Raw genomic sequence first — 22,020 nt, forward strand, 5'->3', positions numbered from 1 at the left:
CTCAGGAGCTTTGTACTACCATTTTGCTATCGCTCAATAAACCTTGCTTTGCTACACACACACGCGCGTGCACGCATGCACACATGCACACACACACACACGTGCCTAGATATCATCCAGTGCATGTCCATGCTGGCCTTTAAGAAGCTAGCTGAGGAGTGGGTTACTAGTATGGTCCCCATAAAGTTTTTTGCTGGTTAGGGCCTAAGGTAGTGAGATGAGGCTACATGATAGTTTATATAGAAAGAGCTAATTATTACCAGGAAATTCTGAAACTTTAATCTGGATGACAGTTATGAATAGATTGTTTTTTTAAATATAGGAGGTAAATGGTGATAAGAAGGCATGACAAATGCAATTTCACACAGATGATTCTGAGTGTATTATACAAATGGAAATGTCCAGAATAGAGATGGAGGCAATATATGAGGGGAATGCATGAAGAAATATATTGCTCGTAATGTCACACTGAAATTCCAAAGACTGGGATTCAGAGAGTATCTTTCAAAATTTTTGGACTATGATCCACAGGTTAAAAAGTGCATTCTAATCTCATGCATATGTGTGCACATACCTATGTTAAAAGTTTCATGAAACATTGCTTACCCTTAATGTTTGCTTTGATGTTTCCTATTCTATTCCTTCTCTTCTTTATTTTTTAATGCACCCACAGCCTCTAAATTGATTTAAGCACGTGCATTTTGGCTTAGAGACTTTTAGATTAAAAAGAGAACCCTATGATCATTATGTAGAACCATCTGCAAAGACATGACTAATAAATCTGGAAGAGATGTTTTTTGAGAAAGGGTAAAAAAAAAAAAATTAAGGACTGGAATGGGATCACTAACAGAGGGTAGGGAGAAAGACCAAAGAAGATAAAGAAAATGGAAAACAAATAGCATCAAATTCATGTCTAGTCCAAGACTAATTGAAGCAGAATTACCCCACCCACCGTTAAAAATTCAAATACCCGGGCCTCATCCCAGGCCTAGTGAAGAGAACTCTCTAGGTGTGGGTCTTGGAATTGGCAGTTTAAAAGTTTTCCAGGGCATTCTTTTCACCAACTATTTTTATCTCAGTGCCTTTCACAAATCAGCTTTCAAAATGGTACTTACTTTCCAGGAACATGCAATCTCACTTCACACATTAGATATATTCTTGAAAAGTTGTTAAGTGAGTACTTCCCCTAAAGACTGTAATGATTAATTTCAGAATTACGTTCACCCAGAAGGAAACAAATAAGCTACTGGAGCATTCAGTCTTTAAACAAACATTCTTTATCCACTTAATTTTTCTATATTACTTATGCAAGTGGATAGCCAAATGGGCTTATAATCCTCATTATCTTTCTTCAATTTAAAAGCACATATATTTAAAAATTCGATATATTAACACATTTCATTTTGATTTTGAATTGATTTCGCTGGAATTAACTGGCTAAGTACCACAATCAAGTGGCATTTAGCAGAACTCACAGGCAGGAAAGTGCCTCAGTGAGACATTTTTCAGAAAAATACAAATACAGAAGTTTATGGTTTGGACTCAATAGCAAAGATATCCCTTTATGTGGTGAGTTCTGCTAACAAAACTTTTTGTCAATTTATTACCAACTGATAACCAAGAAGTATGAAATATGAATCTGTTCTATTCTAAGATGGAAATGATAGCTAACAACAATAAACTATAGAAGCTAACATTTATTCACTTGCCTCATATCAGGCTCTCTTCTAGATCCTCTGCATGGCTTACTCATTTCATCTTGACAGTAACCCTGTGAAGTACCATGTAGACCTAATTTCCCCAGTGGCGAAGCTGAGGTACAGAGAACTGTTTAACTTTCCTGAGGTCCCACAAAACTAGAAATAGAAGCTGAAATAGGCCTCCAGTCTCTACAGTTTGTACTCAGTGTGCTACATAGTGATTATAAGAAAGTCTCAGGCCTTGAAGAAGTTAGCTGCTTTGTGGAGAGAAAGACTTCCTACTGTTTACACTCTGGAATGTTTCCTACCCTGTTCTGTTCTGTTCTTTTCTTCCTTCCTTCCCTTCCTTTCTCAAGAGAGAGAGAGAAAGAGAATCTTAAGTAGGCTCCATGCCCTGCTGGAGCTGGAGCCTGACATGGGGCTCGATCTCACAACTGTGGGATCATGACCTGAGCCAAAATCAAGAGTTGGATGCTTAACCAACTGAGCCACCCAGGCGCCCCCTCCTCCTACTCTTTACACAATTGATTTTCAGATAACTTAGGTCTATATGGGATCCCTGCTCATATTTACTTATCAGATCTCATTATAATACTCTTTATATATGATAGGAATACCCAAAATAGCATAAAGATGAGAATTCAGTATTACACTGTAGAAAAAAATAGAAATCAGTTTTAAAAAAATTTATTCTGTATATAAGGGCAGGAGAGCATAGTGGTTTAGAACTATGCTCTCAAATGTAATGAACTAATAATCTAGGAATCTTGTTAAAAATGTAGATTTTCAGTAGGTCTGGGGTGGAGCCTGAGATTTTGCAATTCTAACAAGTTCCTAGGTAATGGGTCCCTGTGGTTCAGGGACCACATTTTGAGTAGTGAGGGTCTGGTATGCAAGCTTTGGAGTCACATTGCTGGTGTGTGACTTCCAGCTCCATTACTAACTAGTTCTGTAACCTTCTTTTGAGCCTCTACCACATCTGTAAAATAGTGAGATCATTAAAGTGTTGTTATGAGGATTACATGAAATAATCCATAGATAATATGCAGAATAGCTGCTGGCATATGGAAAGCACTCAATAAATATTAACACTTAATATTACAGAAAACTATTAAAAGCATATATTGTAAGCCATTAGAAAGTCATTTATAGAACTGACTGATATAGCAGAAACACTAAATAAAATTTCATCATTCTTTCCCAGGCAGTCACTAGAACATCACTGTACATCGATGGACATTAAATATATAAGTTAGATCCACTACCCAGCTTTATTAAATACATAAATCTGAAACTGCTCTAAATGAATTTGCATGAAGCTGGCTTGGCTTGTAATATTTAAAAAGAATATTTTGTTTCTCTGCCAGAAAGATTTTTGTATCACAGGTGTACAGTGAGTTCTAATTCATTTATTTGAATAGCTTCCTCTGAATTTAGAAACAGTCATTTTTGTTTAAAACTTTTCATTTTTATCAAATCAAAATCAGAACTAATATTAGTACGAATAATAATGTTTTTAAAAATTTGTTCGGGGTGGCTGGCTGGCTCAATTGGTGGAGCATACAACTCTTGATCTTGGGATTGTGAGTTTGAGCCCCATGTAGGGTACAGAGATTACTTAAAAATAAAATCTTAAAAAAGGGGGGGGCATTTGTTATTCTGGGGAAAAAAAAGTTGTTCAGACAAGGGCACCAGTATAGTTTAAATGGGTTTAAAGGATTTAGCCCAAACCTTCACAAACGTACACATTTTCAAACCACTACACAATGCAGCATAATTCCCTCTCATTGTTGAAGATGGGCTTCAAAAGAATATTACTTGTTGGAACTGTGATGATTTAATAATGATGTGATATGGCAGGGTCCAGTGGGTAGGAAAAGTAAAGTTAGGACTAGAAGTGAAGATAAAATTTCATAGCATCAACCCAAATGAAAACTATTAAAAATTTCTAAAATTCAACACTGCTTGAAAAATAGAGATAGAGGGAATGGAGTGGAATACACTAGAAAAGAAAGATTAATGTTTGCTCAGTCACTGATAAAAACCAGGAAAGGTAAAACCTGGTGGTTCAATCAAGAAGGAGATGAGATTTTTGTGGTATTTTAGGTTGGTCAGTATCTTTGAGTCAGCAAGAAAAGATCAATAGGTAATTTGCTTCTCTTCTATTCTTTTGTATCTCTCACAGAGGTAATGAAAAAGACAACTATGGGACAGATTCTAATATGTTTATTTTTCTAAATTAAAACCAGATTCAGCGTAGGGGCACCTGGGTGGCTCAGCTAGTTAAGCGTCTGCCTTAGACACAAGTCATGATCCCAGGGTCCTGGGATCGAGCCCCGCATCGGGCTCCCTGCTCGGTGGGGAGCCTGCGTCTCCCTCCCCCACCCCCCACTCATGCTCACTGGAGCGCACGCACGCTCTCTGTCAAATAAATAAAATCTTAAAAAAACAAAAACAAAAAAACAACCAACTAGATTCAGCATAGACATTGCAGACCTGAGCTGTGAGATCATGACAGTTAAGAAGCCGGGAAAAGAGAGGAATGTGGGTGAATAAATTACCGTTTCCCTCGTCTTTCTCCTTTGGCTCTTTCCCTGCAGAATGCTCCTGGTTGCTCCTTTAATGAGTGGTGGGGTACTAGAAAACTTTTTAACACACAACATACCATATTTTACTTCAGATTTTACTTTCTATAACAAGTTTATTTTTAAAAAAAAAAACAAGATTTTGTCCCACCCCTAGAAAATCTGCATACAAGTGTTTTATAAAAGGACTGCCACATGAAGTTTTAAGGCAGGCTACGTATACTCAAGTACATTGAATAAAGATTATTCAAATGAAATAACCATCATGCTTAACTTGTACTTTTAGTGAAAAAAATATCAAGCATGGGAATTGTGATTTTCAACATCTAGAGAGGTGATAAACAACAAGATCCAATGGTTAGGATGAGAGGGATGGGAAGAATAGACTGTAAACAACAGAATTATATCAACATCTCATGTCTTGTTACTTTGGTCTATACTAGTCTGAATCAAATTCCTGAAAAACAAAACAGAAGTTTACTAAAATGCCTGAGCTAACTTTTCCACTTATGAGGCAGGTACTACCTGTCTTTCGACAGCAGAGTAGCAAGGAATTCCACTTCATTGTGACCTATTTCTGCCTCTTAGATTTATCATATGCATTTTTTAATGACCCCAAACCAAAGGAAATGTAGAAACCTATTTCAAAAGCTGACATTAAGGTTATGACACCAACCAAAACAACAAGAGAATTTAAAGTTAAATTGACACACCATCCCCAAATGAGTCTGTTGCACTCCTAATTTAAAAAACAGTTTCTATGTGAATATAGTGATGGCATGTCAGTGTCTGCTTTGAAACTCCTGAATTTTGTCATTTGGTGTTTGTGTCACAACCTTAATATTATTTAAATATACTTTTTAATATCTATTATTTAAAAAATATCTTTGAATTGAAGATACTCCTAAAGCTTTGAAGAAGTCAACCTCAAAGCACTGCATTCCTAGCATGCCACTTTTATTAGAAGTGGTGCATAAAACATTTGCTGTTGACAAATCTAATTCATTAAAAGGTGAGATGGATGCATTTTAAAGTAACTGGCTGGCATCATTATCTGCAGCACCTTTTATAAATTATTCCTCTTTTCCCTTTTGACTGAACTTGTCACAGTTCCCTTTCAGAGTCTGAATGTTATGCCTTAGAGTCAATGCTTTCAACATGTTTAGACAAGTCATAAGTTAAACAAGCAGGGGTACTTTATTTTCTAGAAATGAGAAAAAGGAGCAGAAATACAGATTATTTCATTCGATTCATTGATTTTTAACTAAAGACAAGTAAAGTCAGTTAGTGGTGGTTTTATCCCACACAAAGGATTTAAAAATAAAACTCTACTGTTTGGGTTGAAGGCAGCATTTTAAAGAAAGGTACATAAAGAGAGAGGCTGGCAGCCCTGCTGCACTGTTGTGCAGAAGACTCAGTTTTAAATTGAATTGTGCTTCCCCTGACATGGGAGATCAGGTACATCATAAGGCTGACAGCTGGCTGGCACAGTAACTTTCTCAAGGAAAATGCTAACTGTATTTCTCTTGGAGGCCAAAGGAATAGAATTATAGAAGCCTTCAAGGAGACAGAGCAGGCAGAGAACAAATTATTCAAAATACGAAGAAAAACATTTCTTACCTAATTTTATTTCCAAAGACTCTAAGAATGAGCTGGTCTTCCAATCCCAAATAAGTGGAAAATTATTTCCTTCCAGGTGGTCAGTAGAAGAGCTGCCCTTTCTTATTATCCTCTGCTGAGGTTTTTTTTCCCCCCAACATATACAAAATACACCTATAAAATAATTAGATAAAACTTAATCACTGTCACCATGGAGAGCGTAGAGTCACATTACTTGTCTACATTGGTAGTGACATTATTATCATTAAGTTCTGATATACAGGCATGAGTCGAGAGTTGTTGGAAATGTATAAAGACATGCTAAAGTTGGGGGACCTAAGAAAAGCTTATTAACAAGATGATCCATAGGTTATAGGCACGTAACAGAGGCACCTAGGAAAATGTACATTCAAAACATCCCTTTCCTTATCACTGATTTTTCAAATGTTCCTCAATAAATGTAGATTATACAGAGTAAAGGATGGATGCAGCGCATAAAACAAGCAATGCCTTTCAATACAATTCCTTTTTTCCTGTTTAGTTACCAGTTTAGTTTCCAGAACAGTTTATTAAGACCAGTTTTTTCTCACTCCTCTGGATTATCTTGTTAAAATAGTTTCTGGTTCAGTTGACCAGTGGTTGGCGTCTGGGATTCTGTATCTCTAAGAAGCCTCTAGGTAATGCCACCAATGCTGTGGAGCCATGGACCACTCTTTCGCCAATCTATTTGTCTTTCCCTCCACCAAAGTACACTGTTGCTATTTTTGATGACTGGCCTTTTGTCTTTCCATATAATTTTAGAACCTACTGTCCAGTATTCTCCCTTCCCCACCAAAACAAGACAGTAATTTGAGACTGTGTTGATTAAATTGAGCATCTATAAAACGTTGATTTTTGCAAGCCATGTGTATGGTATATCATTCCACTTCTGAGTCCTTATTATCACACAATAATGCTTTACTATCTTCCCCATGGGATTTTCGTATATCTCTTGTTATGTTAGATGTATTCCTAGGAACTTCATATTTTCAACGTTAGTGTAAACAGTATCTCTTTGCAAAAACTTTTCATTTTTTGTTTAAATATGTATTTGTATAATTTTTGTATACTGATGTTCTTATCCAGGATATTTGCCAAACTCTTATTCTTATATTTTTTTCTTTAGTTTTACATCATACACAAATAGACTTACTTCTTTGTTCCAAAACCTATGCTTTTTATTCTTTGTTGCCTTACTAAAGGAAAAAAGTTAAACAATAAATGAATTATTTAATAGAAAAGACTATTTTGTTATCTTTAATCAGCAAAACTGATCTCTTGGTCAGGCCTCCATCGACTAGAAAACTGCTATGAAGAAGCTTCCAAATGTTTCTTTAGACATTTATTGATTGTCCTCATTCTTCTTGCCTTTCTCTGGCGGTTAAAATGCAAGCACGTAAATGTTACTAAAATCCACTATCCCAAACTGACTTCCAGTTGTTATTTCATCAAAAACAAACACCCTCATGGTCAACTTGGCCACTGTAGGAACTGAATTTGAACAAAAGGGGAAACAGGAATTTAAAGAGAGAAATGGTTCAGTTCCATCTAAGAACTAAGATGAAGATGTCAAGCTAGGATGCCATTACAGAGATACAACATGTCATCTACACTTCATAGCTGAAATCACAAGACTTCTTGGAAAACCCATAAATAATTGAAATTGCCTTTTTGATGATGATGCCAGCCTGCTCCAGGGCAAAATGCCCTTCTTGATAGCTTTCAGCCAATCAGCTTGACCAAAGGAAAAACATGAAGATTTCCTGCTTCACAAACTGTCAATGTTGTTATCATTGGTTACCTGAGGAAAGGTAAATGGCATGATGGTGGGATGGTGAAAGGGTAAAAGAAAGGGGAGGTATTAACTAAAATATAATAACCACTGTAATCATGAAAACACAACAAACTGCTTCTTTAAAAATGTGTTCATATACCACTATAAACAATAATTATAAAGACTTATAGCAATGTAGAAAATGCTTAAATGATGAAATGAAAACAGGACCCAAGAGAGCATGTACGCATTCTATTTCAACTGTTTAAAAATATGTGGACAAGGAGCCCCTAGCTGGCTCCACTGGTGAAGCATGCGACTCTTAATCTTGGGGTCCTGAGTTTGAGCCCCACATTGGCGTAGAGTTTACTTTAAAAAATTTTAAAAATATATGGACAATATTTTTGGTTAGAAAGATCAATCGGCATGCATTTCCCCCTCTCCCAGAGGCCCCCTTAAAAGATAATAAAGGTATGTGTTGGTTGGGGGAGAGGATGTAAACCATTACAATGAAGAGACTAAAAAAGTCATCACTACAAAGTGACAGATGGAAGAGCATTCACGGAAGAAATACAGCAGGAAAAGTCAAACTCTAGAATGTGTGCAGAGAGTGCTGCAATTAAAGGAATGGCCTGATATCCCTGACAGAAGTGTGGAGTAAGAAGTGAAGCTAAAATATCCTGAATCTCCCTCTCCTACCTTTTTGTACAAGCAAGAATGTACTTTGTCCTTACTTGTTCGGAGTTAAATATCTGACTGTGAGTAAGAAAAAAATAAGTAGATGGGAGAAGTGCTATGTTTGAAAGAAATGAATTAACAGCCTAGAAAACGAGGAAACGCAGTATGGGTATGGATACCCCCAAAGAAAAGCTGGCCACATTCCGGCCTTTAGCTGACTTCCAGCATACTTGAATTTTTCTTTTCTAGTATGAATGCACAGCCAAGAGCCACTGGGCATTTGAAGAAAATCTTTCTTTTTCCACATTTGAGATCAATATGAAACAAAATTTATCCCAAGAAAAACAGAGACAAAATAATTAATAGAACATGTAAATTTTCCATCACTGTTAAGAGAGTAAAGGAAAAAAAAATGCATACATGATACAAAACCAGAAGTAGGACTTCCAGCTATGGCTGAGTACAATCAGCAAATATTCTCCAAAAAGAAACTAAAGAGCCAGACAAAATTGACAAATACAATCATTTCAGTGCTCTAGAAATTGACCAAAGGGATATAAGAATTTGAGAAGCATGTTTATTTGAAAGACTGCTAATCTTTGGATAAGAACATTAGGACCCTGTGACATTCTGGTCTGGCCTCTTATCACCATCAAACACAATTCAGTCAGTACAGAGGTTCTTCCAGGGTAGGGAGGATCATTAAGACTGGAAACATCTTGGGCGCCCGGGTGGCTCAGTTGGTTAAGCATCTGTGTTCAGCTCAGGTCATGATCCCAGGGTGCTGGGATTGAGCCCCACATCAGGCTCCCTTGCTCAGCAGGGAGCCTGCTTCTCCCTCTCCCTCTGCCTGCTGCTCCCCCTGCTTGTGCTCTCTCTCTCTTTCTCTGTCAAATGAATAAATAAAATCTTTAAAAAAAAAAAAAAAGACTGGAAACATCTTTATTGTGGTCAAAGGGGGGGGGGTAACTTGAACTTTAGCGGCAGGTTATGCCCACGTTCAACAGTGTTTCAGTGGAAGTGATGATCTTAGAAATCGGCAAGCAGGGAGAGTAAACAGCTCCATTAATCCAAGGTCATGGTCGTAACTGGGGCAGATATATTCTTGGCTAAGGTTGAGAGAATATGCAATGGAGACCAGAGGGGAACAAAGCTAGTCACATATTCCTGAGGCCAAATAATCAGGTACATAGAGCAAATGTGAAAGAGCCCAGCAGAGAGCGAAAGCCAGAACACACCTGAAAACAATGTAAACTTTAAATGCATGCCTCTACCACTACAAAGATCCATGAATAGATGACAAAAGACTTACTGATTCTATGTGTTTAAACACAAGGAGTATCCAACAATCAGCTTATAATTTAAAATACACAGACTCAGGAGCAAGTCCTAGAAAGCCAAATGCAAAACTCAAAACAAAAATATTAAAAATCAAAAACAAAAACAAAAACAACCAGATTTATCAGTGCCACACATCACAAGGGAGACAGATGTCACTATACTTAGTTTAGGCAAATTCCTAAACCAAGAAACAAGCAAATGAACAAAGTAATGACAACCTTAAGGGAGGAAAAAAATCAGAATCCAGAGTTGCTATGATAGCTGATCTAAAATATCCCATTTTCAACAAATTATGAAACATGCAAAGAAATAGGGGAAACCATTTGAGTGTCCCCAAATGTTAGATTTAAACAAAGACTTCAAAGCAGTTATTATCAATATGTTCAAAGAACCAAAGGTATCTTACTTAAAGAATGAAACGAAAGTAAGACAACAATAAATAAGAGATTCTCAACAAGGAAACAGAAATTAAAAAAAAAAAATCAAATGGAAATTTTGAAGTGGAAAAGTATAATCAGAAAATTTACCAGAGATGGGGGGGCCTTGGGTGGCTCAGTCAGTTAAGCATCCAACTCTTGATTTCTGCTTAGGTCATGATCTCAGGGTCGTGGGATTAAGCCCTGTGTGGCGTCCGGCTCCAAGCTCAGTGGGGAGTCTGCTTGAGACTCTCTCCCTCTCCCTCTTCCACTCTCCCTCCCCCACTCATGCTCTCTCTCTCTAAAATAAATAAATCTTAAAAAAAAATCCACTAGAGGGAATTGACAACAGATTCAAGATAACCCGATGAAAGAATCAGTGACTCTAAAACAGATGAATAGAAATTACCCAATCTAAAGAAAAGATAAAAAAAAATGTTTTTTAAATGAACAAAGACTCCGTTGAATCACAGACCTGTACCTCTGAAACAAATAATACATTATATGTTAAAAAAAAGAAGAAGAAGATAGCAGGAAGGGAAAAATGAAGGGGGGCGAATCAGAATGGGAGACGAACCATGAGAGACGATGGACTCAGAAACAAACTGAGGGTTCTAGAGGGGAGGGGGTGGGGGGATGGGTTAGCCTGGTGATGGGTATTAAAGAGGGCACGTACTGAATGGAGTACTGGGTGTTATACTCAAACAATGAATCATGGAACACTACATCAAAAACTAATGATGTAATGTATGGTGATTAACATAATAAAATAAATAAATAAATAAATAAATAAATGAACAAGGACTTGGAGACATTTGGGACAATCAAGACCATATCAAGGAACATGTAATGAGGGGCTCCTGGGTGACTCAGCAAGTGTCTGCCTTTGGCTCAGGTCATGATCCAGGGTCCTGGGATTAAGCCCCGCTTTGGGCTCCCTGCTGAGCAGGGAGCCTGCTTCTCCCTCTCCTCCCTGCTCCTGCTCTCTGTCCCTACCTCCATCTGTCTCTCTCTCTCTCAAATAAATAAACAAAATATTAAAAAAAAAAAAAAAACATGTAATGAGTATCCCAGGAGTCAAGACAGAGGGATAGAAAAAATACATAAAGTAATAAAGGACACAAACATACCAATTTAATGAAAAATATTAATCTACTTATCAAAGAAATTCGACAGACTCAAAGTAGGACAAATATAAAGAGATTAATACCTAGATATAGCATAATCAAACTACTGAATTACAAAGACAAACAGAAAATCTTTGAAGCAGCAAGACAAAACTAATTCATCACATATAAATAAGCATCAATGAAACGATGGAGGCCAGAAGTCAGTCACTGAAGAAATTCAAAGGGCCAGAAAAAAAATTGGCCACTATATATTCTCTATCAAGAATAACTATCCTTTAAATTGAAGACAAAATAAAGCCATCACTTTTAAAGCTGAAGATGAAATAAAGACTGAGACTTTGTTGCTCGCAGACCTGTCTTAAATACTAAAGGAAATCTTTCAGCTTAAAGAAAATGACACCACATATTAATTTAAGTGCAGAGTAGAAAATAGGTCCAGAATTGGTAAATATGTGGGTTAATATAAAAGATCACTGGTAGCTCAGTTGGTAGAGCATGTGACTCTTGATCTCAGGGTTGTGAGTTCGAGCCTCACATTGGACACAGTGTTACCAAAAAAACAAACAAATCCACAATACTAAAAATTTTATATTTGTTTTCATTGATTGCATAAAAAAATAATTATAACAATATATTGTTTAGTTTATAACACATAATATGTTAATACATATGGCAATAATAGCAGACAAGATGAGGAAGGAAGAGAACTATATTGGAATAAAGTTTTTATAATTTTTCAAAATTAACTTGTATAAACTGGTTGGTATTAAGTTCGTTGTGAAAAATTAAGATGTAGATTTTATTGGCTAGAGCAAACTAGAAGAAATTAATTAAAATGTAAAGTTACCCTAAAAATAAAAATATGCATATGTTAAAAATATTTAATACAAAAGAAGGCAGCCAAGGTAGAAGAAATTAAAAAGACCGAAGCCACTACCAAAAAAACCTATTAGAAGTAATAAATGAATTCAGTAAAGTTGCAGGTTACAACTTTAATACCCAGAAATCAGCTGCATTTGTATATACTACTAATGAAGTAGCAGAAATAAAATTTGGTTAAACATACCCATTACATTTACATTCCATTTACAATTCTACCAAAAATCCAAAAACAAAACAAAGCAAAAAACCCCAAACAAACCAAAACATAGGAATAAACTTAACCAAGGAGGTGAAAGACCTGCACTCTGAAAATTATAAAACACTGATGAAGAAAGAAATTGAAGAATGACACAAATAAAAAGATATCCCATGCTCATGGATTGGAAGAATATTGTTAAAATGTCCATACTTTTCAAAACAATCTACAGATTTAATGCACACCCTATCAAAATATTAACAGCATTTTTCACAGAACTAGAACAAATAATACTAAAATTTGTATGGAACCACAAAAGACTCTGAGTAGCCAAAGCAATCTTGAGAAAGAAGAACAAAACTGGAGATATCACAATTCCAGATTTCAAGATATACTACAAAGCCATAATCAAAACAGTACAGTACTAGCACAAAAATAGACACATAAATTAATAGAACAGAATAGAGAGCCCAGAAATATACCCACAATTATATGGCCAATTAATCTATGGCAAAGGAGGCAAGAATATACAATGGAGAAAAGACAGTCTCTTCAATAAATGGTGTTGGGAAAACTGGACAGCGACATGCAAAAGAATGAAACTGGACCACTTTCTGACACCACACACAAAAATAAAATCCAAATGGATTAAAGACTAAATGTGAGACATGCAACCATAAAACTTGTAAAAGGAAACATAGGCAGTAATTTCTCTGACATTGGCAATAGCAACATTTTTCTGGCTATGTCTCCTAAGGCAAGGGAAACAAAAGCAAAATTAAACTATTGGGACTACATCAAAATAAAAAGCTTTTGCACGGTGAAAGAAAACATCAACAAAACAAAAAGGAAACCTATTGGATGAGAGAAGACATTTGCAAATGATATATCTGATAAAGGATTAATATCCAAAATATGTAAAGAATTCATATAACTCAGCACCAAAAAAGCCAAATAATCCAATTAAAAATGGGCAGAAAGTTCTGAAAAGATATTTTTCCAAAGACATACAGATGGCTAACAGACACATGAAAAGATGCTCAACATTATTCACCATCAGGGATGTGCAAATCAAAAACCACAAAATCATAATGAGGTATCACTGTACATCTGTCAGGATGGCTAAAATCAAAAAGACAAGAAATAACAAGGATTGGAAAAGATAGGGAGAAAAAGTAATCTTGTACATTGTTGGTGGGAATGTAAACTGATATAGCCACTGTGGGAAACAGTATGGAGGTTCCTCAAAAAACTTAAAATAGAAATACAATATGATCCAATAACTCCACTCCTGGGTATTTATCCAAAGAAAATGAAAACACTAATTTGAAAAGATATGTGCACCCCTGTGTTTACTGCATCATTATTTATAATAGCCAAGATAAGGAAGCAGCCCAAGTGTCCACTGATAGATGAATGGATAAAGAAAATATGGTATGTACATACACATACACACACACACACACACACACACACACACACACACACACACACACTGGAACATCACTTAGTCATAAAAAAGGATGAGACCTTGCTGTTTGCGACATCAATGGACCTATTATGCTAAGTAAAATAAGTCAGACGGAGAAAGTCAAACGCCATATGATTTCAGTTATATGTGCAATCCAAAAACCCAAATGAATGGAGAAACAATAACAAAAGATGAATAGAAAATATCTATAAATACAGAGAACAAAATGATGGCTGCCAGAGAGGAGGGGGTGGAGGGATGGGCAAAATGGGTGGAGGGGAGTGGGAGACACAGGCTTCCAGTTATAGGTAAGTCAGGGGAATAAAAGGTACAGCATAAAAAATATAGTCAATGGTACTGTAACAGCACTGCATGGTGACAGACGGTAACTACACTTGTAGGGGAGCATAAAATAATGTACAGATTTGTCAAATCACTATGTTGTACACCTGACACTAGCACTGTGTATTAATTATACCCCATTTCAAAATAAAATAAAACGAGCTACAGGGTGCCAGGGTGGATTAGTTCACTGAGCACCCAACTCTTGGATTCAGCTCAGGTCGTGATCTCAGGATCCTGGGATTGAGCCCTGCATTCAGCTCTGCTCCAGCCTAGAGTCTGCCTACAATTCCCTCCCTTTCCCTCTGCCTCTCCCCCCAGCACTCACACACTCGCTCTTGCCCTCTCTCTCTAAAATAAATAAATATATCTTTAAAAAATAAGCCTCAAAGAAAAAAGACAGAAATCATATTAAAAATACAGCAAAATGGAAAATGTAAACCCAACCATACTAATAAGTACATTAAATGTGAAGGGTCTGAAAACCTCAATCAAAAGGCAGAAATTGTCAAAGTAAGGGGCCCCCAGCTGGTTCGGTCGGTAGAGCATGTGACTCTTGATCTCAGAGTTGTGAGTTTGAGCCCTATGTTGGATGTAGACATTACTAAAAAATAAAAATCTTTAAAAAAAAATTAAAATTAGGGCGCCTGGGTGGCTCAGTCAGTTAAGTGTCTGCCTTCAGCTCAGGTCATGATCCCAGGGTCCTGGGATCAAGGCCTGCATCCGGCTCCCTGCTCAGTAGGGAGTCTGCTTCTCCCTCTACCCCTCACCCCTGCTTGTGCACTCTCTCTCTCATACTCTCTCATGCTCTCTCTCTCAAATAAATACCTTAAAAAATTAAAATAAAAAAAAGAAATTATCAAAGTAGATAAAAAAGCAAGATCCTACTATGTGTCATCTAAAAAGATGTACCTTACATTCAAAGACAAAAAATAGATTCAAAGTAAAAGGGTCGTAAAAGGTATGCCATGCAAATAGTAACCATAATACAGCTGGAGTTACTGCACTAATATTAAACAAAATAGGCTTTAAAAAATAGTATCTGAGGGGCACCTGGCTGGCTCAGTTGGTAAAACATGCAACTCTTGATTTCAGGGTCATGAATTTGAGCCCCACGTTGGACCTGGAGCCAAATAATACTTGAGAAAAATGGGATATTTCAAAATGATCAAAGGTACATCAGAAAAAATAATGCTTATAAATGTATATGCAACCTAAAACAAAGCACCAAAATCAGTGGAGCAAAAAGTGACAACTGAAAAAAGAAATAAACCATTTAACAAGTAGAGTTGGATATTTGAATAGTCTCATAGCAAAAACTAATAGAACAGAAAATCAGCAAGAGTATTAGAAAATATTGTTCACCTACTCAACATAACTCTCATATGATGGCACAATACACATTTTTTTTCAAATGCCAAAAAATATTTTCTAAAACAGACCATATACGAGGTCATAAAACAAGTCTCAGCTAATTTTAAGTAAGATCATAAAAAGTATGTTCTATGAGTAGAAGAGAATGAGAAATCAATAATGGAAGAAATCTTGGAAAATCCTCAATATTTGGAAGTTAGAGAATATACTTCTAAATAAGTCAAAAAAGAAATCACAAGGGATTCAAAAAAATGTTTATACTGAATGATAGTCAAAACACAACATGTCACGTTTTATGGTATACATAGAAAACAGTGTGTAGGGCATTCTGGCGCTGAGCAGAGAGGTGGCGGGGGTGGCCAGACAGCTAGCCAGGTCAACGAGTGGAGCTGAGAGGGGTGCAGCCTGTTTCCCCCCTACCCCATCCCCCTCCCTCTCCAGCGTGAGCCCCACCCCTCCGCCGGCCAGGCCCACTTGGCAGAACTATCCCCTGTGGCACAAACCCAGGGTGGCCCCAGGCACCTCAGCAGACCCCCCCCACCACCACCAGGGGCAGCCAGAGCTCCAAGGCTCCAAGGGGCGACATGACCCCAAGGAGGACACCAAGGAGGAAGAAGGCACTTCCCAGGTAAGGCCAAAGGACAGGAGAATGGCCAGATGAAAACCATGCAGACTTATACCCCTAGGGTGAAGGGTAGTCACCCCCTGTGAACGGAGGCAGCCGGGGCCACTGGCGATGCCATCGAGCAAGTACCCCCTAGCCAGGGTACTGCAGTCAAGAGGGATGCCCCCACCAAGAAGACCCCCAAGAAGAAAAATAAATTCTCTTTCAAGAAGCCTTTCAAATTGGGTGGTCTGTCCTTCAGGAGAAATTGGAAGGAGAGTGGGGGTGATTCATCTGCTTCCTCACCCACAGAGGAAGAGCAGGCACAGGGGGAGACTGGTGCCTGCAGCGAGGAAGGCACAGCCCAGGAATGGAGGGCTGTTAACCCCCCTGGAGAGCCAGGAGCCCCAGGCCAAGGGGGTAGAGGCTAGTGCTGCCTCCAAGGGAGGGGACACAGAAGAGGCAGGGTCCCAGGCTGCAGAGCTGTCCACTCCTTCCGGGCAGAAGAGTGGCCCTACACCTGCCAGGGAGCAGAATGAGTACTGGGTGAGGGCAAGTAGGTGATCTCTAAGCTGCAAAGACTATGCTGTCCTTGTGAGGTCACTGCCTGCACCTGGTGCCCTGGCTGCCTTCCTGTGCCCAGAAAGGAAGGGGTTGTTGCCCCCTCCCAGCCATGTTCCCTCTCTTTTTCCCTCCTGTGGATTCTCCCATCATTCATCTGACCTTCCTGTTAAGGTCAGTTAAAGATGGTCCCTTGCAGTTTCCAAAGTTAGATTAGTAATGTGAAATGCTCCCACCCCTGGCCCTATCTCTCCTGTCCCTACCCCTGCAGAAAGCAATCACTGGTTTTCTTCCCCAATTCTTTTCCAAGTAGGTTTTGTTTACTCTACTCCCCAAATCCCTGAGCCAAAATGTGGGGTGCCTACATTCCCAAACCCTGAGTGTCCAGCCTTCCCCCCCCTGTTGAGTTTTTAGTCTCTTGTGCTATGTCTAATGGCACCTGGGCTGGGGAGGACACTGCCCCCATCTACATTTTTATAAATGTCTTACTCAAGTTTAAACCTCCAAAAAACAAAAAACAAAAAAAAGCAGTGTAGAAAGGCAACACAGAAGATTAGAGCAGAAATAAAACAGAAAAGAAAAAAGCAATAGATAAAATAAACTCAAAAGTTGGTTCTTTGAAAAGATCAACAAAACTGCCAACTGTTACCAAGACTGATCAAGAATTAAAACAACAACAACAACAAAAACAGGGGTGCCTGGGTAGCTCAGTCAGTTAAGCAACTGACTCTTGATCTCTGCACAGGTCATGACCTCAGGGTTGTGAGATCATCAAGCCCCATGCAGGCTCCACACTCAGCGGGGAGTCTGCTTAAAGATTCTCTCCCTCTCCCTCTTTCCCTCCCTCCACTCATGCAGACTCTCTCTCTTTCTTTCTAAAATAAATAAATCGTTTTAAACAAAGAAAAAAGATACAAATTACCAAAACAGCAAATGAAAACTATGTCACTAATGACCTACAGAAATCAAAAGGATTGTGAGACAACAAATGAACAACTTTATGCTAACAAATTAGATACACAGATGAAATAGACACATTCTTAGAAAGACATAAATGACCAAACTGACTTAAGTAATGTAAAAATTGAATAGACCTAAAACAAGTAAAGACAATGAAAAATCTCCCCACAAGGAAGAGCAAAGTCCCAAAGGCTTCAATGGTAAATTCTATGAAATAAAAAACATGAAATAATACCTACATTTCACAGACTCTTTCAGAAAACAAAGGAAAGAAATCTTCCTCATTCTATAATGGCAGTATTACCCTAACAAAGCCAAACAGATACATCACAAGAAAATAAAACTGCAGACTAAAACCTATATTAGAAAAGATCTAAAATCAATACCCTAACACTTAACCTTCAGAAAATAGAAAAAGAGCAAGCTAAACACAAAGCAAGCAGAAGGAAACAATAAAGATTAGATTTAAAGTACATAAAAAGAGAAGAGAAAAACAACGGAGAAAAATCAAGGAAACTAACGTTGAGTCTTTGAAAAGGTGAACAACGTTAACAAACCTTTAGCTAAACTGACTCCCTACCCCAAAAAGAGGGATGACTCAAATTATTAAAATTAGGAATGAAAGTGGGGACATTACCGACATTAGAGAAATAAAGAGATTATAAGAGGATACTATAAACTGTGTATCATCAAATTATATAATCTAGACAAAACAGACAAACTCCTAGAAAGACACCAAGTACTGCAATGACTGAAAATTAAAAAAAAAAAAAATGCATAGACCTATAACAAACAGAATGAAAATAATCAGAAATCTTACCAAAAAGAGAAGCCCAGGGCCAGGTGGCTTCATTGGTGAATTCTACCAAATATTTAAAGAAGAATTAAGATCCTTCACAAATTCTTCCAAAAAACAGAAAAGGAGAGAACACTTCCCAACTCATTCTCTCAGGCAAGTATTACCCTGATACCAAAACCAGACAAAAACATTACAAGGAAAGAAAACTATAAACCAATAGCCCTTATGAATTTAAAGGCAAAAATACTCAACAAAATAGAACCAACTGAATCCAACAACATGTGTATAGAATTATACACCATGACTAAGTAGGATTCATCACAGGAATATAAGGTTGAATCAACACAAGGAAGTCAATCAGTGTAATACACTTTATTAATAGAATAAAGAACAAAAACCACATGATGTTCGGAATAGGTGCAGAGAAGAATGTGTCAAAATCCAATACCCTTTCATGGTGAGAAATAATCAACAAACCTGGGAATAGAACCCACAGCCGACCTCATACTTAATGGTAAAAGGCTAAAAGCTTTGCCCTTAACATCAGGAACAAGACAAGAAGGTCCATTTTTAACTCTTCTATTCAACACTGTACTGGAAGTTCTAGTCAGGGCAATTTAGCAAGAAAAGTAAATAAAAGGCATCCAGATTTGAAGGGAAGAAATAAAACTATCTTCACTTATAGATGACATGATCTCCATGATCTCATATGTAGAAAACTCTAAGGAATTCTTAAAAAAAAAAAAATCCAAAGTATTGGAGCTAACAAATACATTCAACAAAATTTGTAAGACATCAGACTAATAAAACTCAATTGTATTTCTATATGTTAGCACTGAGGTGAAATGAAATTGAAAAAGTTAGGAAAACAATTCCATTTACAACAGCATCAAGTAGAATAAAATACTTTGGAAAATTTTAACAAAAGGGGTGCAAGACATTCATTTCAAAGTATAAAACCTCATTTCAAAAAACTGACTTAGACCTAAATAAATGAAAAGTCCATGTCTTATGGACTGAAAGATATAACATTGTATCTGTACATTAATTTGGGATGTAAACCTCCCAAATTAATGTACAGAATGAATGCAATCCCTATCAAAATATCAGCTGCTTATTTTGCAGAAATTAAGAAAATGGTCTTAAAATTCATATGGAAATGCAAGAGACCCAGAATAGTAAAAACAATCTTGAAAAAGAACAAAAAGAACTCACATTTCCCATTTTTCCAAGCTTACCACAGAGCTTCAGTAATCAAGACTGTGTGATAGGATAGGCTTAAGGATAGACATATAATCAATGGAATAGAATTTATAGTACAGTAATAAACCCATACATGTCCAGTTGATTTTTGATGAGAATTTCAAGAAAATTCAATAGGGAAAGGTAAATCTTTTCAAGAAATGTTGGTGAGACAACTGAATACCAACATGCAAAAGAACTATGAGACTCCTCTATCACAAGATACACAAAAATTAACTCAAAATTGATCAAACACCTAAATATAAGAACTGAAGTATAGAAAAATTTTAAAAGAAATCACTGGTAAAACTTAGTAGGTTGGGCAATGGTTTTGTAAAACACCAAATGCAGAATCAACAAAAGAAAAAAAACGGGTATACTGGATTTCAAAAAAATTAAAAATCTGTGCTTCAAAGCACACCATCAATAAAGAGAAACAACAATCTACAGAATGGGAGAAAATGTTTGTGAATCAAATATCTGATAAGGGAATAGTATCCCAGAATCTATAAAGAACTATTACAGCTCAACAATAAAATGACAGGTAATTCAATTTAAAAATGGCAAAGGATTTGAATAGACATTTCTCCAAGGATATACAAATGGCCAACAAGTAAGTTAAATGATGCTCACCGTTATTAGATAAATGCAAATTGAGACCACAAAAGATACCACTTCATAAGTCACTAGAATGGCTATAATCAAAAGACAGACAATAACAAGTTTTGGGGAAGATGAGGAGAAACCACTCGCAGAATCTGCTAGTGGGAAGGTAAACATCTCTCCCTCATCCTGTCAGTGGGAATATTTCCTTAATAGCACTTTGCATCTTGTCATTATTTTTGTAGTATCTCCCACTAGGCCAAAAGCACATGAAAACAGGTTTTAGGTCTCTTTACTTCACTTAAGCATACTAGTTAGGGCACCAGTCATTCTGTGCTATCTGTAATCACTGATTTGCTTACAACTCTCAACCCACTAAACTGAATTTTTTCAAGATTTTATTTGTTTGAGAGAGAGCGAGCATGCGTGTGCATGCATGAGTGCAGGGAGGGACAGAGGGAGAGAATCTTTAAGCCAAATACCCACCGGGTGGGGGGGTGCACTGGATCCCATGACCAGTGAGATCATGGCCTGAGCCGAAGCCAAGAGTCTGACGCTTAACCGAGTTAGGCACCCAGAAGCCCTTAAACTGAATCTTCATAAGATCAGACTGTGCCTTAATTTTTGCATCTTAGTACCTAGTCAAGTGGTTGACAAAGAGGAAGCACAAAGGAAAAGTTAAAGTGATGTCAAAGTGTGGTACACAGATTTTTGATGGAGTCCGAGTATTCTTACATGGGGTTCAAAAGTTCAAAACTATTTTCATAATAATAAGACATAGGCTATTCACTAGGTTTGACGTTTGTACTGATAGTGCAAAAGCAATAATGCCCAGACCCAGACTGCAGTCTCCAAACTGTATTAGTTCTATCAGTTTTCTATTGCTGCTGTAATTACTTCCCACAAATTTGCTGCCACAAAACCACAGAAATATATTATCTTACAGTTCTCTAGGTTAGAAGTCTTAAAATGGGTCTCACCAGGCTAAAAGGAAATGGTGAGGAGAGTTGCATTCCTTTGGGGAAGCTCTAAAGAGGATGAATTGTTTCATTGCATTTTGTAGCTTTTAGAAGCTGCTCTCATTCCTTGGCTCATGGCCCACTTTCCTCATTTTCTATTTAGCTCTGTGGGTTGAGTCCTTTTCATAATGGATTACTCTGAATTCCTCTTCAGCCACCTTCTTCCACTTTTCAGAATCATTGTGATTACACTGGACCAATTTGGATAATCCAGGATAATCTCACTATTTTAAGGTAAACTGATTAGCAACTTTAATTCCTCTTTGTGCTATAACCTAAAATAGTCACAGGTTCCAGGAATCAGGATGTAGCCATCTGGGAGAGGGGGGACATTATCCTGCTTACTACTGTAGTCATATTTTTTCACCACCACACAGTTACAATAAAAAGTAAAGCCAGGTCTACTTAACAATGTCTTCGATGAGGCAATAAAAATTAGTAATGTTATTAGTTCAACCTCTGAGTACACCACACATTTTTTCAAAATTAAACAAATTGAGCTCTCACTTCAAGGAAAACTTTAGACAGCATTTGTTGTCAATGATAAAATTAGAGTTTTCAAAGCAAAAATAAGAATTTTGGAAAATTCACATATTGTCAGATGGACAGCTTCCCAATATTTTTAAATTTTCCTGATGAGACTGCTGATAATGTTAACAAATAGGATTTTTTGATAACATATAATGAAATGTATTAAAATTTGGA

The 22,020-nt window shown here is 37.1% G+C and overlaps 1 protein-coding gene across 9 annotated transcripts in view; it reads right to left on the reverse strand.

Moving 5' to 3' along the window:
• Positions 1-22,020, reverse strand: part of KIAA0825 (KIAA0825 ortholog) — a 413,115-nt gene that overhangs the window by 376,365 nt on the left and 14,730 nt on the right. For 7 of the 9 annotated variants that reach the window (XM_073888176.1, XM_073888171.1, XM_073888172.1 and 4 more), the window contains exon 2: positions 5,906-6,058. The exons of 1 other annotated variant lie outside the window; for it this stretch is intronic. The gene's annotated coding sequence lies outside the window, so the exon portion shown is untranslated. Of the gene's footprint in view, positions 1-4,261; positions 4,346-5,905; positions 6,059-22,020 lie in introns of all 9 variants that reach the window. One more of the 9 variants, XM_073888162.1, reaches the window with a different exon arrangement.

This window comes from Callorhinus ursinus, unplaced genomic scaffold, assembly GCF_003265705.2.
Source record: "Callorhinus ursinus isolate GAN/ISIS: 27379988/994484 unplaced genomic scaffold, GSC_fseal_2.0 scaffold3, whole genome shotgun sequence".
Classification (NCBI taxonomy): Eukaryota; Metazoa; Chordata; class Mammalia; order Carnivora; family Otariidae; genus Callorhinus; species Callorhinus ursinus.